This window comes from Pinus tabuliformis, chromosome 9 (assembly GCF_031772625.1).
Source record: "Pinus tabuliformis cultivar Carrire ecotype Pingquan chromosome 9, CPIR1, whole genome shotgun sequence".
NCBI classification, from domain to species: Eukaryota; Viridiplantae; Streptophyta; class Pinopsida; order Pinales; family Pinaceae; genus Pinus; species Pinus tabuliformis.
The window spans coordinates 189,636,924-189,655,008 of NC_142307.1; positions in this window are offsets into that span (position 1 = coordinate 189,636,924).

Consider the following 18,085-nt stretch of genomic DNA (forward strand, 5'->3'; position numbering starts at 1 on the left):
GTCTATTAATTTGAGATCAGAATTCACCAATACTAACAAGTTATAAGCATGCCCCCTTACTATCCATGGTACACACTAAGGTAGAAGGAGGACGCTACTATAATGGATCGATCTCCAATGTCCAATTATGGAAATGGGATCTCCAAAGCTCTACTAAATTTAACCACACTTGAGTAGAAATTGATTTTTATTTCTCATACATTTGTATGAGATTAAGTCGAAAACATTGCACTTATTCCACTTATAACATAATAACTAAAAACATGCCACTTTTCCATTTCCTTACATGCAACGTTTCAAATTCCTTGCATGCAACCTTTCAAATTCCTTACATGCAACTCTTCAAATTCTTTGCATGAAAATAGGTATAGATCATCTACATCCATATTATCATACTAAAATACTATCCCATCCAAAAATAACATTTTATCCAAACAATTACCATACTTTTACATTTTCTTCAAACCACTACTATACTGTTACATTTGCGTGTAAGCATTTCTTTAAACACTTTACATGCAAACTAATATAGAAAATTATTTGCATACAAGTAAGCATACATCAACTACAACAATAATATTACACATCAATACTCTCCCCAACCACAAACAACATACTCATTGGGGCATTTTATCAAACAAGTTTCTATGCAATTGTTGAATTGAGGCTTCTGTGATCCATATCGAGTTTAAGAGAAATTCTTCAGCGTAAATCACAAGATAAATCATTTGTCGATGCGTTTCGAACCAACAAGTGTGGTTCATCGTCAAGACAAGCTGAAGAAACAGATCCAGCTTAGCATGTTGAATAGTGTGAGAAGGGACTCCAAAGGCTATCCTGACTAACGGCTAATTTTGACTTTAGGACCAGAGTCAAGATTTAATGGAAATTAGTTAAATTATGTGAATATATAACAATATAAAATAATTTTAAAAATGTTAAAGGTTAGTTAGAAAGTTATTAAAAATTATAATTTGTTATTTAAATGGGACTTAAAATATAAATTATACGTATATGTATATATATAGATATAGATATATATACACAAAGGTTAGTTAGAAAATTATTGGAATAATAAAATTGAAATATACATAAAAATAATAATATATAAAGTTTAATTACAAAAGTTATAAAAGGTAAAAAGATTTTATTTCATTTTAATAAATAAATTCAAAAAGGAAAATATATATATAATAAAAATAAATAAATAAATAAATAATAATAATAACGAAAATGGAAGCAGTAGTATTGAACCGGCCCGTGGAGGAAGGGGGGATCGGGAGGGAGAGCTAGGGTTTCACCGGCGGTATGGACGCCTGAACGCGCAGCGGCAGGCTAGGTCCCTGGCAAGGTGCTGATACTTGCAGGGACAGGGGGACCCGGAACAAAAGGACGTGTGCAGAGGACCGTTCAAATCAATCAGTCTCCACTGGTAAAGAACAAAACGACAAGCGAAGAACGCGGGTTCTGACCGGCAAGGATGGGATCGGAGCATGGGAGGGGAGAGATCCCCTCCTATAAAGAGGTAATAACAGGAGAAGCTAGAAAGGAAAAGCAGGGCGAGAGAGAATGGAAAAATGAAGGAGAAACTTCAGCTGCTGGAGCACAAAGGAGATCAGGAATCCCAAGCAAATGTCTACCAAGGGCAACGAGCAAACCCAGGTTTGTAATACCGCCTAATACATTAGAAAATTATAGAAGCTACATGAGAGATTACGCTTTGATTTGCAAGTTCATAGGATACTGGCCAAATGAGAAGAATCTCATGAGATGGATCCAACAGAGGTGGAAACCAAAAGGACACGTAGAAGTCAAGCTAGGGGCGAAGGGGTTTTTTACAGTCATATTCTCTAATCTAGAAGACAAGGGAAGGATCTTTGAGGAACAACCCTACTTCATGAACAATGCTGGTCTGTTCATGAGAGACTGGGTAGACTGTTACAACCCAGATAAAGAAAGAATGTTAGCTGCTCCGGTGTGGATAAGACTTTTCGGTTTACCATCAGAGTTCTGGAATCCAGAGATCCTCAAAGGTATCGGAAATTCAATAGGTTCATTCGTGAAGGTGGCGGAATCAACAAAGAGAGGAAAATACACCACATATGCTAGAATATGTGCGTATATGAATATCACTGAGCCCCTTCCAGACACTATAGAACTGGAGTATCATGATGAGGTCTGGAATCAACCTTTAGACTACGAACACATCCCATTTCGCTGCAGAAGGTGCCATGAGTATGGCCACCTAGTTAGAGAATGCCCCATTACACTAGCTGAAAAGGAAAGGGAAGCAGAGTATGAAAGGCGAAGTGCACCAAGGAAAACAGAGCAGGAAGACGAGGAATTCCAAGAAGTCCAACGCAGGAGAAGAAGAGGAAATAGACAAGGACCGGCGGGTAAGCAAAACGAAACCCAGAAAACAGAATCTCTAAACAAATTTCAAGTCCTACAGGAAGAAGGTCTGGAAAACGAAGTAAGTGAGGAAGAAGAGGTTGAGGAGATGGAGGTAGCAGAGGAAAAGGAGGATAAAGAAACAGATAACACAAAAAAGGATCAGAGGGCAGAAAGCGCAGAAGAAACCCAGGAGGAGTTAGGAGAAATGGAGATAGACCCGCAGAAATCTAAAGGAGAAGAAGAAGAGCAGATAATGGCAAAACTTTTACAGGAATGGAAAAGGCTAGATGAGAGATTCATCCCAGAGGAACAAAAACAGAGGTATAAGGAAGCATTCCAAAGATATAAGGAAAAAAGGGGATTAATAGGAGACACGGAAAGCCAACAACCCGAAAAACAGGAAGTGCAGAACATAGGAGTGAGCAACACTGGCAAAACAGGGAAAAAAAGAGGGAGAAGAACATTGAATGAAACGCTACAAGATGTGGGAGAAATGCTTGTCAGCTCTGGAAGAGTGATACCTCTCTCTGAGGTATTCCAATCCTCCCCAAAACTGTTAAGATGATTATAACAAGCTGGAACATAAGAGGCCTCAACAACAGAGGCAAACAAAGGTACCTGAATGAGAGATTGAAAAAAAAAAAACCCAGTATAATGATTTTACAAGAAACAAAAATAAGCACCGAAAAAATGAAAGAAATTTTGAGTAGAAATAGGAGTAGATATGAAATAATGGGACAAGGTGCAGTTGGGAGCGCAGGAGGCTTAGTAATAATATGGAATCCAGAGGAAGTTCAATTCAATAATTGGATGAGCTTCCCAAGAATCTTAACAGGAACAGCAAGTATTGTAGGAACGGCGGAGGAGGTTTTTATAACAGGAGTTTATGGGCCGCATATCCAGAGTGAGAAGGAAAATTTCCTGCAAAACCTAAAAGCCCTAAGAGGTCTAATTCCAGGGAAACAATGGATCATAGGTGGGGATTTCAATCTGATCAAAGCCGCAGGGGAAAAAAGAGGAGGAGTAAAGAGATTGGATAAGGCAGTGGAGCAGTTTGGAGACATGATAAGGGAACAAAAGTTGATAGATATTCAAACCATTAATGGAAAGCATACTTGGAATAACCGAAGGGGTGGAACCAATCAAATAGCCTCGCGCCTTGATAGATTCTTAATCTCAGAACAAATAATGATGAAGGATGTCTTCATAGAAGCTACTATCCTCCCGGTAGCGGGCTCAGACCATTGGCCGATTAAACTAGAAATAGACTTAAAACAGAGGCCTGCTAATAAACCCTTCAGATTCGAAGCCTTCTGGCTAAGAAATGAAGGTTTGATGGAAAAATTAGAAGAATGGTGGAAGGCGAGCGATCAAAGAGGAAAGAATAAGATGCATACTTTCCAGCTCAAATTGAAGGAATTGAAGAATAAGCTAAAGAAGTGGAATAAAGAAGAATTCGGTAATATTATAGAAGAAAAAAACAAACTAGAGCAGAGAATGGAAGAGCTTCAGCAGTTAGACATCTTAGAAGGCATACAGGAGGAAAGAACAAAAGAAGAAGGCACTATTCTAAATAAGCTAGAAGAAAGAAGGAAACAAGAAGAGATTTTGTGGAAGCAGAAATCAAGGGTGCAATGGCTAAGGGAAGGGGAGAGGAATACTAAGTTCTTCCATAAAGCTATGGTCCAACATAGACAAAGAAACCAAATCTTCTCAATAAGAAATCAGGAGGGTCAGAGAATTCTTCAACATGAAGATATAGAAAAAGAGCTGGTTAATCATTTCAAAAATATTCTTAGAGAACCTCAAGCTGACAGATCTGAAGCCATATCGAAGATAAGTAGAGAAATCCCAAATATGGTAACTAGAGATCAAAACCTAGCTCTAATGAGGAAAATTATGATGGAAGAAGTGGAGGATATAGTAAGAAATATGAAAAGGAACAAAGCGCCTGGACCGGATGGGTATAGAGTAGAATTTTTTCAAGCTGGGTGGCATTTTCTTGCCGAAGAAGTGCTGGAAGTTGTAGAAGAGGCCAGGATAAATCAAAGAATATGGCCAGGAGTAAACTCAACTATGCTGACCCTTATTCCTAAAACGAATCAGGCTGATCAAGCTGAAGGTTTTCGCCCCATAGCCCTCTGTAACGTGATCTACAAAATAGTGGCTTCAGTTGTGGCGCAGAGATTGAAATCGATCCTCCCAAGCATCATATCCCCAGAGCAAACTGGGTTTGTAGAAGGGAGGCAGATACTGGACGGGTTAGTGGTGGCTCAGGAAGTAATTCACACACTGAAAACGAAAAAAGAAAGAGGCATGCTGATTAAATTAGACCTCTCAAAAGCCTATGATAGGCTAAGCTAGAGGTATTTAGAAACAATTCTTAAAGCTTTTGGTTTCTGTGAAAGATGGGTGAATTGGATTATGAGTATGATCTCAACCCCAAATTTTTCTATTCTGTTGAATGGGGCTCCAACAACTACTTTCAATGCAACTAGAGGCCTCAGACAAGGGGATCCTTTATCCCCCTTCCTGTTCATAATAGCAGCAGAAGGATTAGGCAGATATTTTAAAAAAGAATTAAGAGAAAGGAAAATTCAAGGGCTCAGACTATGGGGCAATCAAACCACAGTTACACACCAACAATTTGTGGACGACATAATGATATACTGCAAAGCAACTCTGAAAGAAGTGAAAAGGATAAAGAAAATCCTTGAGATATTTATGGAAGGCACAGGGATGGAGGTTAATAATGAGAAATCCAGAACCTTTTTCTTTAACACTGTGGAACCCATTAAAATTCATCTAACCAGGGTCCTGGGCTATCGGAAAGGAGATCTCCCTACCAAATACTTGGGTACAATGTTAGATTCGTCCTCCCTCAAAATAGGAAATTGGAAGAATATCCTGGAGAAGATCACAAAAAGGTTGGAGAACTGGACTTTCCGGGCTCTGAATTTAGCAGCAAGGGTTGTTCTGTTAAAAGCTACTATTCAAGCAATTCCGATATATCCCTTATCCGTAATGGCAGCTCCTAAAGGAATATGTAATAAACTGGTGGAGATTTATAGAAAATTCCTATGGGGGGGACCGAAGCAGCAAAAGAAGTGGGCTCTATGTTCTTGGGACAGTCTAACTAGCCCAAAGGAGAAAGGAGGTTTAGGCCTCAGAGACCCCTGGACCTTAAATCAAGTCCTTGGCGCCAAACTAAGGTGGAGATGGATGCAAGGGGGGACGGATCTTTGGAAAGAAATTTGGACAACCAAATATAATATGCCTCTCGCCCCGGAAGACATTCTTAGGGAGCAAGATATGCCTCGAGGTTCAGATATATGGAATCTCACTATTCAGAGCAGGGATTTAATTGACAGACATATATTCTGGGAAATCAGAGGGGGTGAGACAGCGAGATTTTGGGATGAAGCCTGGCAGCAGAGGGAGAAAATGATAAACATACAAGAAATGCAAGAACTATACAGAGCAGGTATGGAAAGCAGCCTCATTACAGTTAAGGATTACTGGACTGAAGCACAAGGAAATGAGGAATGGCGAAGATGGAAACCTTTAGAGGAGTGGAAAAATGATGCAACCGAAGACCAGAAAAAAGTATTTGGAAAGGAAACAGAATCCAGAAAGATAAAAAAGAGAGATGGTAGCGACATTCTCCGATGGGGTAAAGAAACGAAAGGAATATTTAATATAAAGGAAGCCTACAAAGCAAAAACTCAGCAAGATCAGAGGGAGGCAGATCAAAAGTGGAAAAGGATATGGAAAGCAAAATGGTGGCCGAAGATAAAATTGTTTGCATGGCTGGTAGGAAGGAAGCGGATCCTAACCTGGGATAGAATTCAGAAAAGGGGATTCTCTGGCCCTTCAAAATGCTATCTGTGTCATTCGGAGGAAGAAGATCAGGAACATCTACTGAATGGATGTAAGGTTGCACAACTCCAATGGGAAAAAACAAGAAATCTATTCTCAACAACAGAGAGAAACCCTTATGATATAATCCAAACCCTTTTCGACTGGGGAGAAGGAAAGTTCCAAAGTAAAATAGTTAGAAGAGCATGGAGTATTACAGCAGGTTTTAACGTTTGGAATTTGTGGAAGGAAAGAAATAGCCGGATTTTCAAAGGGAAATCTTCAGATCCGGAGGAAGTATGGAAGAGAACTCTCAATCAAATCAGAGAATCCATCTTAGCGGAGAATTGGGCAGAAGAGGATTGGAAAACCACGGATTCTGAAGCTGAGATTTTAAAGCAGCTGAACCTAGATCAGGGGATGATTTACCATCCAAAAACAAAGCAGAATCAGTCAATGGCAATCCAAAGTCATACAACCTATCGAAAGCCTCCTGAGGGGTTTGTGAAGCTAAATTTCGATGGTGCTGCTAAAGGGAATCCCGGACCAGCGGGCTTTGGCGGAATCTTCAGGAATAGACAGGGGGAGACAGAGTGGATATATGCGGAACATGGTGGAACAATGACCAATAATGAGGCAGAATTCATGGCTGTTTACCAGGGACTCAAAATCGCCAGAAGGAATGGCTACAGGAAAATTGAAATTGAGGGAGATTCCACTCTTGTAATAGATACAATAAGAAAATTAATCAATGGGAAAAAATGGGAAACAGTAGTAAAGAGCTGGAGAAGTGCAAGCTTAGTACGAGATATAGAGGGACTTTTGAAAGAGGTAGACTACAAGATCACATCACATGTAAAAAGAGAGGGTAATAAACCCGCAGATTGTTTAGCGAACTGGGGAAGCAAAGAACCCCTGGATCGAATTGATGACAGCTGGACCAATCAGGTTTCGTTAGCAAAATGGGATGGTCTCAATCAGCTTATTGGAAGGGACAATTATGATGCAGAACAAAGTTAATTATGATCATGCGCGGAGCGGGAACGGGAGAATGAGGCATGAACCGGCGGCAATAAGGAGAGGCCGAAAGGACGACGCTCTGAATCCCCTGACATCAGCATTAAATGAGAGGACAGTAAGACAAGAACGAGGCCCAAAACAAATAACGATTCTCAACAACATAACCATCATTAGAAGGAGGAGGGACAGTAGAAGTGGAGCGAGTTCCCATCATCAGAGCAAAGGTGGCGAGAAGGGTATTAGAGTGAACAAAGGAAGAATGGAAGGTAGTAGAAAGGGCTCGAGGGAGGAACCAATCTGGCAGAGAATCCCGAACCAGAGACTTAAACGCTCAAGAATGGAGGAGAGACGCAATAAAACAGTCCAAAAAGAGAAGGACAGGGAGGAAGACAGGAATTTCGAGCAGGGAAGGGTCAAAATTGAAGTGGAAAGCTCGGAAGAAATGAAATTCCGACAGTGCGAAGAGTGCAGAGCAACACAGTTTGAAATTGGGCAGAGCAGCCGAGGCCCAAAACAAGGTGGTCAGAAGCAACAGGCGAACAGGAGACGAGGACGGCCCCGTCAACCTACTGACAATGTGGAGGGTGATAGAATGCAGAAAAGGCGGAGAAGAAGGCACAGAACAATCAACACGGCTCGGAATGAAGCGGAACAAGCTTATAATCTGGATTCCAACGCAGATATAAGGAGAATTATCGACGCCATGGAGGAGAAGGTTTTAGAGGAGCCCTCTGACCCGGAAATGGACGAATGGTCCTCGCAGTTGCCAGACCCTGGAAATACGCGCGGGAGACTCACCCTGTACAGGCGTGCTCTGCATATTTTTTGGGTTTTGAAACATCTCCTGGCCAAGGCCATGGAACAAGTGGCCTCAGAAATGGTGGAGATGGCGACTGAAACCGCGGCGGCCAAGCAGGAAAGCGCAAAGATGAAGGAGCTGGTTCGCCTGCAGAACGAGCACCTCCTGGAGATCAAGGAAATGCTGAAAGCGATGAGGAAGGATGGCGATCGCACCAACACCGGCAACGGAGACGCAGAAAACTGAGAGGCTTGTTTCTTATGCTTTTGCTTTTTGAAAATCATTTTTGTCTACGAAAGATATTGTATGACATGCCAAAAAGACTGTAGTTTGTGGGGGTTAAGTAGAACTGAGGAAAAGCTAGATGGGTTGGAGAAACTTGGGGAAGAGGGCTTTTATGCTTATGGTATTTGACAATGTCCAGACTGTTAATTGTAATGACTATTGCAAGTATAGGAGCCAACAGACCTGGTTTCCCTACGGGGCAGGTTGAGGCTCCTGATTTTTGTATTTTAATATTTTCTTGTAGATAATAGAAATACCGCAGCTTACAAAAAAAGATAATAATAACGAAAATTAAATGAATAATAAATTAATTAAAATAAATAAATTAAGCGAGCGACAAAAAAAAATATAAATAAATAAATAAAATTAATTAATTAATTAATGAAAATAAATAAAACAAGCGAGCGAAGAAAGAAGAAATAAAAAACTAATAATAATAATAATAATAATGAAAATTAAATTAATAAATAAATCAAGTGAGCGATATTAAATAAATAAATAAATAAAATAATATATCTATATCTATTTATCTATCTATATATATATATATATATATATAAAATAAACACACACACACACACATATATATATATATATACAGAGACAAAATGAGAGACCCTAGGAGGAAGGAGAAGACAAGGTGCCAAGGAAAAACAATGACATAAAGGGGAACCAATGAAAGAAAGAAAGGGTAAGACTAGGAAGAAAGGGCCGGGATCCAGCAGCTACTGATCTTCTAGTTGTCATCTCTATTGAGATTTCTCGACCTTCTTTCAATTTTAATAGCTTCCTGAATTTACGGTGATGGAACTGAGCAACCCTGGCAATAACCTTGGCCTCCTCAATACACACATGATGCTTGGTCTTTTCCGCATGCTCTGCTAATGCTGAAGACTTGGTTCTTCCATGTCTTAGGTCCGTTTCATGTTCGCTAATCCTTTGATGGATGGAGCGCTCTGTTTCCCCGATATAGGGGGTCCCACAAGAACAGGGGATCACGTAGACACCCTTCATATCTTTAGGATCAATGGGATCCTTCACTTATCTGAGGAATTTTTGAATAGTGTTGAGGGGCCTGAAGGTTGAGGGAATATCATACTTCTTAAGAATCTGAGCAATCTTGTCAGTGGTTCCCTAGACATAGGGAAGATGGACCCCTAGCCGGCGCTCTTTAGGTTCTTTTTTAATTAACGAGATTTTAGAGGCTTTTAGGAATGCTTTCTGACCTAGGCGCCTACTATAGCCATTCTCCATAAAGACATTAAGGAGATGGGATTTCTCTTTATCAAAGCTTTCCCTATCAGAAATCCTTAGTGCTCGAGTAGCGAGTGTGTTAAGAACACCCAACTTTTGAGCTGGGAAATGATGTGAATCGGCATGAAGATACTGCTCAATATGCGTTTTTTTTTCTGGAATATTGAGTGCGGGAGAGAACCATCATTATTCTTCGATATAAGAATATCCAAGAAAGGGAGGCAACCATTGACCTCTTTTTCCATAGTGAACTTAATGGTAGAGGATTGACAGTTGAGATGGCTGAAGAAGTGATCTAACTCCTTTGAGCCATGGGACCAGATGACATTAGTGTCATCTACATATCTTTTCCACGGCTTGAGAAGGAGACGAGCTGAGGCTAAAGCTCTGAACTCAAAATCTTCCATAAAAAGATTCACAACAATAGGGCATAGGGGTGAGCCCATGGCAACACCACAGGTCTGTTCAAAGAACTCACCCTCAAAACTGAAGAAAGTGGAAGTGAGACAGATCTCAACAAGATGCGCGATATCAGGATCTGTTAGGCGATAGATCACTGCCATGGCTTACTTTATAGGGATACAAGTATAAAGGGAGACCAGATCAAAGCTCACGGGAATGTCTTTTGGGTCAATCTTTATGTCCTTAAGCTCTTTAACGAAGGAAGTAGAGTCTTTTACGAAGGACTTTGTATGGCCAACCAGGGGTTTGAGCTTAAGGGCAAGGAACTTGGCTAGAAGTTAGGTCAAGCCACCAATGGTGTTGACAATAGGCCTCAGGGGGTTCCCTTCTTTATGAATCTTAGGCAGCCCATAAATTCTAGGGGTAATTGGACTGCTCTCAACGAGCTTATGGTGAAGAGAACTCGTAGAGCTACTAGATTTGATGGCAAGAGCCACCATCCTAGAAATCTTCTTAAGAGGGTTCCTGGACAGTTTTTTATAACTGCCACTATTGTAAAGATGATCCAACATCTTCTTGCGGTAATCATCCTTGTTAAGGATGACCGTAGCCCCTCCTTTGTCAGCCCTCAGAACCACGATATCATTGTTCTGGTTTAAGGATTTAAGGGCAATGAATTCCTCATTGTTGATGTTCTTCCAAGGGGCTTAACCTTTCTTAAGACCACCGCACAGTCTTTCCTGATAGTGTCCTTAATCTTATCAGGTATACCTCTGATCCCAAACTCCACATCACAGATGATATCGTCAACAGGAATCTTCTTAGGGGCTAAGGCAAAATTTAAACCCTTCCCTAAGACTTTAAAAACAGCAAGGGGGAAGACAAAACTAGAGAGGTTAATAACTTTATTATTACAATTAATCAATGAACCATTTAAGCATTTCCTCAAACATTTTGCAATTAATCAATGAACCATTTAAGAATTTCCTCAAACATTTTGCAAACTAATATAGTGAATGATTCAATGCATATATCCTAAACTATAGTAGTAAAAGTTATGTAAACTGATTTATATGATCAGTGGTATTTCCCTCACTATGGTTCAAGATTCAACTTCTGAGATTTCATATATGAAAATTTATAACAAAATACAACCACAATCCTATTTGGTGCACAATTCTAGGAGTATCCATAAATCTCGACTTCCACTGGTCATAACTCCTAAACTATAGTGAATAAATGTCTACAATTTTTATCACAATATCAGTGGGATTTCCCCTTACTGTGGAAAACATTTAAGCTCTTGAGAATTCACAAAAGAAATGTTATAACAAAAATGTCAATGTGACCTGTTTGAGGCCTGATTTTAGGAGCATTCAGAGGGCTCGACTCCCTCTACTCATATCTCCTAAAATATTGTGACCCAATATCTGAAATTTCTAGCACATAATGAGTGGTATGTCCCCTCAATGTGGACAATTTTTCAGCTTCTGAAAGCCTATAGAAGATGAGTTATTGCAGAAAGTCCAACATGACCTGTTTAAAGGTGCATTCAGGAAGGTCATCTTCCTTAAATCATAATTTCTGAAGTATTGTGAACAAATATCTAAAAATTTTACCACACTATTAGTGGGATGTACCTTCAATATGTGCAAATTTTCAACTTCTAATATGCCATAGAAGAAAATGTATAAAAGATATGATAGAAAGGTCTAAAATTTAACCTTTCTTCTTCATTTCACCTATGATAGAGCCCATCCAGTCCAAGTGTTTGAACCATGCTCTGGTACCACTCTATAACACCCTCTGAGGTATATTTGAAAATAAGCAACATAATAGGAACATAGATACAATAAACATGTCATCCCTCAAAATCCATATATACATCAGTACATTTGCACATGAAAATCAAGGGAATGAATTTTTCATTAATAATGCAATGAATCAACAGGTGATGGGACTACCATGTTCCACCTGACCATAGATAGACTGAGCCAAGTATCTCTTCAGCCAATCACTGTCGTGCCATATTCCAAGCATGAATGTGGGACTCATAGCACACATCAAAAAACACCAATCAATGTAGATGCCACCGGAGTTCTCCACCTACACCGTGAAGAATTTGAGTGTCTCCTAGACTCTCAGGCTTTACCATGCATCCACAGTCTGATCCAGGGATTAATAGGCCATACAAAAGGACATACTATCCAGGCTTTACCATGCATTCCATCCTAGAATCACTATGCCCAACAGAGAGAAAATCCAAGTCTTGGCTTTACCATATATCTCGCCATTCACCGAGAAGGATTCCTAGGCCCACCGAGGCACACAATCTGGCTTTACTGCAATCCATAGTTTGGTTCAGGAGTTACTAGGCTAGTGGATTTGTTCATCCTCAGTCTGGTTCAGGGACCACTACCACCATGTGTTTTTCAATTCGGAGATCCACCCCACTCAGCTTTGAATTCAATCTTGCCATCCCCCACAAAACGCATGAGAGAACCCATCTCATCAAAGCTATCGGGAAATGGCAAAGGCTAGGCTGAAAATACTATGACACCTGGAAAAACCCATGCCATGGTGGAAAATAAACACATGCAATCCCATGCATGCCAAATCTAACAAGGAGAATACACATGCAAGTTGATACTTGCAATGAAACCTGTTGCAGCTACTTGATTGTGTATTTCCCTACTTGATCTTTGCTTCCTCATTCCTTCCTTGACTTTCTTGCTACAATGCCAAAGTGCTCCTAGAAAACTCTAGGTGTCTAAGAGTATGAGAGAGAGAGAATAATGAGAGAGCTCCAAAACTAAACTGACAAAAGGTTCACATTGAAAGGAAGAAGTGTGAGCCAAGGGCTTTCCAACTGATCCTTAGAAGCCTTTTTATTAATGAGGCCTCTATTTTCTTCATTTTCCATTATTTTTCTTCATTTCCCACCTCACATGCAACCGGTGACCTTCACCTTCCTTTTCTCCTAACTTTCTTTATTTTCATAAATTAAATTCTAAAAATGCCATTTTGCATTTCCAAAACCTTAGCCATTGCCTTCGCCAATTTCCTTAGCCATAAACAACCAAATGAACCACCGCTAGGATGTCTTTCCCACCATTCAGCTTCGAATACATGTCCCATCATCCATGGTATTTATAACTTTTTACATGAAATTTTCACGAGGGTTAGTACAAAGAGTTTGAGAATGTAGACTCGTTTTTTACACATGTAATTGGAGTGGTTACTCAAATCGGGTCTCATGGTGAGAGACTTGAGGAAAAGAGAAGAGTTGAGAAAATTTTAGAATTCTGCAAGCAAGGTTTAATGCCATTTTCGTGGCCACAGAAGAGACAAAGGATCTATCGCAGTTCTCACTTGATGAGCTTCATGCATCACTTATTTCTGATGAACATAGACTGAATAGAGCAACAAGCTCCTCATTAGAGCATGCCTTCAAGACACAAGCTTCATTTGGTGAAGGTAGAGGTAGAGGACGATCATATGCTAGAGGAAGAGGAAGAAGCCCACACAGAAGTGGAAGAAGAAGCCCTTCAAGCTCAAGTGGAAGGGGCAGCAATCAAAATCCAGGTCAAGGTCCAAGCCAAAATCAAGAACAAGGTTAGATGTATGATAAATATCAAGTTCAATGTCATTATTATAATAAGTATGGTTATTATGCAAATGAACATAGAAAGAAGAAATATGACATAAGTAACAAACTAAGTGTAAATTTCACAAAGGAAAATCAGAACCATGATAGCATGTTTTTATCTTGTAATGTAGCACAAGAAAAACAAAGTGATGTATGGTATCTAGATTCATGGTGCAATAGCCACATGTCAGGAAACATAGAAATGTTTTCCAATCTAGATGATAATGTGAAATCTGAACTGACACGAGGGACTGATAGCAAAGTCTCTATCATGGGCAAAGGAAGAGTTAATATCCTAATAAAGATGGGAGAGAAGAAGTATATCTCAGATGTTTACTTTGTCCCTAGTTTGAAGCATAACCTCATAAGCATTGGACAACTCATGCAAAAGGGCTACAATGTCTTTTTCAAGAATTATGAGTGCACAATTTTGGATAAGCCTCCAAGCAGACAACTAATTGCAAAGGTTCAGTTGACAAGCAATAGAATGTTTCCTCTCAATATAAGATCAGATTTGAAGGAAGAAGGTGCACAAGGACAAATGTCATTGAACTTTCAAGAGGATGAAAAAAAATATGCAGTTGTCACAAAGTTGAACTACTAAGAAGAGGTCAAAGATGAAAATTGGTTATGGCATTTGAGATTTGGTCATCTCAACTTTGGAGGTTTGAATTTTCTACATAGAAATGACATAGTGAAGGGGTCGCCACTTATAGGAAAAGTGGACAACCTATGTGAAGGATGTATCTTGGGCAAGCAACATAGAGAGACATTTCCAAAAAGAAATTCAGTAAGGGAAAAGGAACCTTTAGATATTGTCCACTCAGATTTATATGGACCAATGCAGACACCATTGATTGGTGGAGACTACTATTTTTTTACTTTCATAGATGACTACACAAGGAAGACATGGATTTACTTCCTAAAAATGAAAATTGAAGTGTTTAAGCGCTTCCGTCATTACAAAGCTCTTGTTGAGAAGCAAAGTGGATGCTACATCAAAGTCATGAGGACTGATATATGTGGTGAATACATCTCAAATGAGTTCCTTCATTTTTGTAGGGAGTGTGGAATTCACAATCAATTTACAACAAGAAATACACATCAACAAAATGGTGTCGCAGAAAGGAAGAATAGGAGCATTATGGAAACAGAAAGGAGTATGTTGAGGGCAAAACATTTTCCAAATAATTATTGGACTGATGTTGTTGCTTGTGCAGCATATATTATTAATAGGTTTCCAACAAAAAGTTTTAGGGATGTGGTTCCTAAAGAGGCATGGAGTGAAAGAAAGCAAGGTGTCACTCACATGCGAGTGTTTTGATGTGTGGTGTATGCACATGTCCTGGACGAGTTAAGGAAGAAGTTGGATAGCAAGGGGAAGAAATGCATATTTGTTGGATATAGTGATGAATCCAAGGCATACAAGCTCTACAATCCATCAACCAAGAAGGTCATAATCAATAGAGATGTGAATTTAATAGAAGAGGAAGCATGGGATGGAACTTTAGGGAAGATAGTGAATGTGAAAGCATGTATACCACATGAGGACAAAGAGGAATTGACAACATCAAGAAATTCCTCAACAGTGACTCCCTCTACTCCTATTCAAGCGCAACAAAGTAGGCAGGAAGTAACACCATCAAAAAATAATAGGACAACGTCACATAGTCAAGCAAGTGCTTCTCCAAGCATTCTCCAAAGTGTAACACCAAGTGATATGTGAAGTCCACCTTCAGCGATCACAAGAAGACCAAATTTTAGAAATTTAAATGTGATTTTTGAGCAAGATGAAGTTGATAATAGCGCTAGTCTAAATTCCTTATTTGCATTATTACCTCATGGAGATGACCAATCCAATTTTGAGGATGCAGTTAAAGAAGAAAAATGGGTTGTGAAAATGGGAGAATAATAGAATCAATAGAAAAGAATGAAACATGGGAGTTAGAGAACCTTCTGTAAGGAAAATAAGTCACTGGAGTGAAGTTGTCTATAAGATCAAGAGAAACTTGTTGATTTGAGGCTTCTGCAATCTATATTCTGTGTAGTGTTGTCTTCCGGAGTCATCGCATTTAGGTTTTGTTGTAATCGACGTTTCGAACCAACCTCTGTGGTTCATCATTAGGAATTAGATCCATGAGTGAATAAGTTAGAACTCAATAGGTTTATGCGAGATCTGACTTCTTCTTTGCAATCAGTGATCTGAACCGTTCTAATAAATGAACTTCTCTTAATTTCTCCCTCCCGTACAAGTTGAAAAAGCTAGGGTTGGGATGGGAGTGAATGTTAACCGAAAATTTGGGGCAATATTAAGAGACGTAAGGTGAGGCTAGGTTTCAAAGGATACAAGTAGCAACATGGAAGAGATTGTGCAGAGACATCTGCGCTACTTGCAAGGATGGAGACCGTGTGTACAGTTGTGGCGATTGTTGTGCAACATAAATGGAAAGTGTATCAAATGGACGTAAAATTGGTGTTCTTGAATGGAGTGCTGAAATAGGAAGTATATGTTGTGCAACCACCTGGTTATGAGGTAGATGGCCAAGAAGACAAGGTGTATAGGTTGAGGAAAGCTCTTTATTGAAGCAAGCACCACGTGCATGGTATAGCATGATAGATACTTACTTGTTGGAAAATGGTTTCGACAAATGTGAAGATGAGCCTACTCTCTACATCAATGAGAGTGATGGTAAGATTCTTATTGTTGTCTTATATGTAGATGATTTGAATTTTATAGGCGGTGATGATTTCCTCATCGATGATTTGAAACAGGTAATGAAGAGGGAATTTGAAATGACTGACTTGGGGTTGTTAAGATATTTTTTAGGCATAGAAGTAAAGCAAACAGAAAATGGCATTTTTATTTCTCAAGAAAAGCATGTAGAAGACATTTTGGGGAGGTTTAATATGTAAAACAGCAAGCCCACACCAACTCCAATTGTCATGGGGTTGAAGTTGAGAAAAGAAGATTGCAACAACAATGTCAATCCCACATTATACAAAATAATTATAGGTAACTTGATGTATTTGACCGCCACTAGGCCGGATATAATGTATGCAATGAGTTTGGTGTCAAGGTTCATGGAGACACTCAAGGAAACACACTGGAAAGCAACGAAAAGGATTCTAAGGTATGTCAATGGGACAAAGGAGTATGGTATTTTATATGCCAAAACAAATGATTTTAGGATGGTTGGTTACATTAACAATGATTGGGGAGGAAGCGTCGATGACATAAAGAGAATGTCAGGATATGTTTTTCATTTGGGTTTTGGAGCCATTTCATGAGCCTCCAAGAAGTAGCCGATAGTGTCATTATCAACAACAAAACCTAAATATGTCGCCACAACATCAGTAGTGTGTCAAGCAGTTTGGATGAGAAGGATGTTGAGGGATCTTCGCCATGACCAAGAGGGAATGTTAAAATTGGAAACTAGGGCCAAACTCCATGTGGGTCTACTTATTCATGGTAGCTGATATTTTTCTTGGATTCCTCTCGTCGAGAGGTGTAGGATTGATCTAAATATCATCCGATTTCAAAATGTATTCTTGGAGATATGAATTTATTTGTGTTATGGGACAATTCATCAAGGTCAGCTAGCAACCAAATTGCTCCCACCTGTGCTCAACGTTTTAGTATAAAAAGAGGTGGCTTGCAAGTCATTTGAAACATACCTCTTGTGATCTCTTCCTCTCCACTTGTCTTTGGGTTTTAGTGGGAGGAGATATCTTAAGATGATATGCTATGAAGATGCCCTAGCTCCTAACATTGGCATGGAGATGAAGGCCTAACATGAAGATAAGCTTCTAATGTTGTCCTTATATGCCCTAATGCTGCCCTAATCACAATCATTATGGAGCATCCTTAATGATGTTATAGTCTTGGAATCACAGCTAGGAGAGGCTAATCAAAGACCCTAAACGTTGTCCTAGAAGAGACATCGAGACACTAAGTTTGGAGGGTCATATTCTTCCCTAGCCGTAGAGAATAGAAGGGCTAATGATTGTATAAAGCAGGCCTAAAGACATACCCTAATGATGTCATAGAATACCCTAACAAAGTCATAGAAAAAGGCTTAATGCTGGCATGAATAAAGGCACCTACAGGTAGTCCTTTGGAAATTCCTACTCGCTATTTTAGCCTTCGCATATGCTACAGACTTTGGCATAGGATTTGGCAGTCCTAAGGAAAGTCCTACTCGCTGTTACAGCCTCCGCATATGCTACAGACTTTGGCATAGGATCTCGGTGACTAGGTGTAGCCTCAAAGTGAAGATCTAAGTCTAGGATGAGTTGTTCAAGGGTCAATTTGGGTGATGTGTGTAGACCTATCTTGCTGCTGGGCTAGGCTGTCTGCCATAGGCAACAACATAGATCATTAAGGGTTGCACAAATCTGTGTGCTAGTAATGGAACCTCACTTGG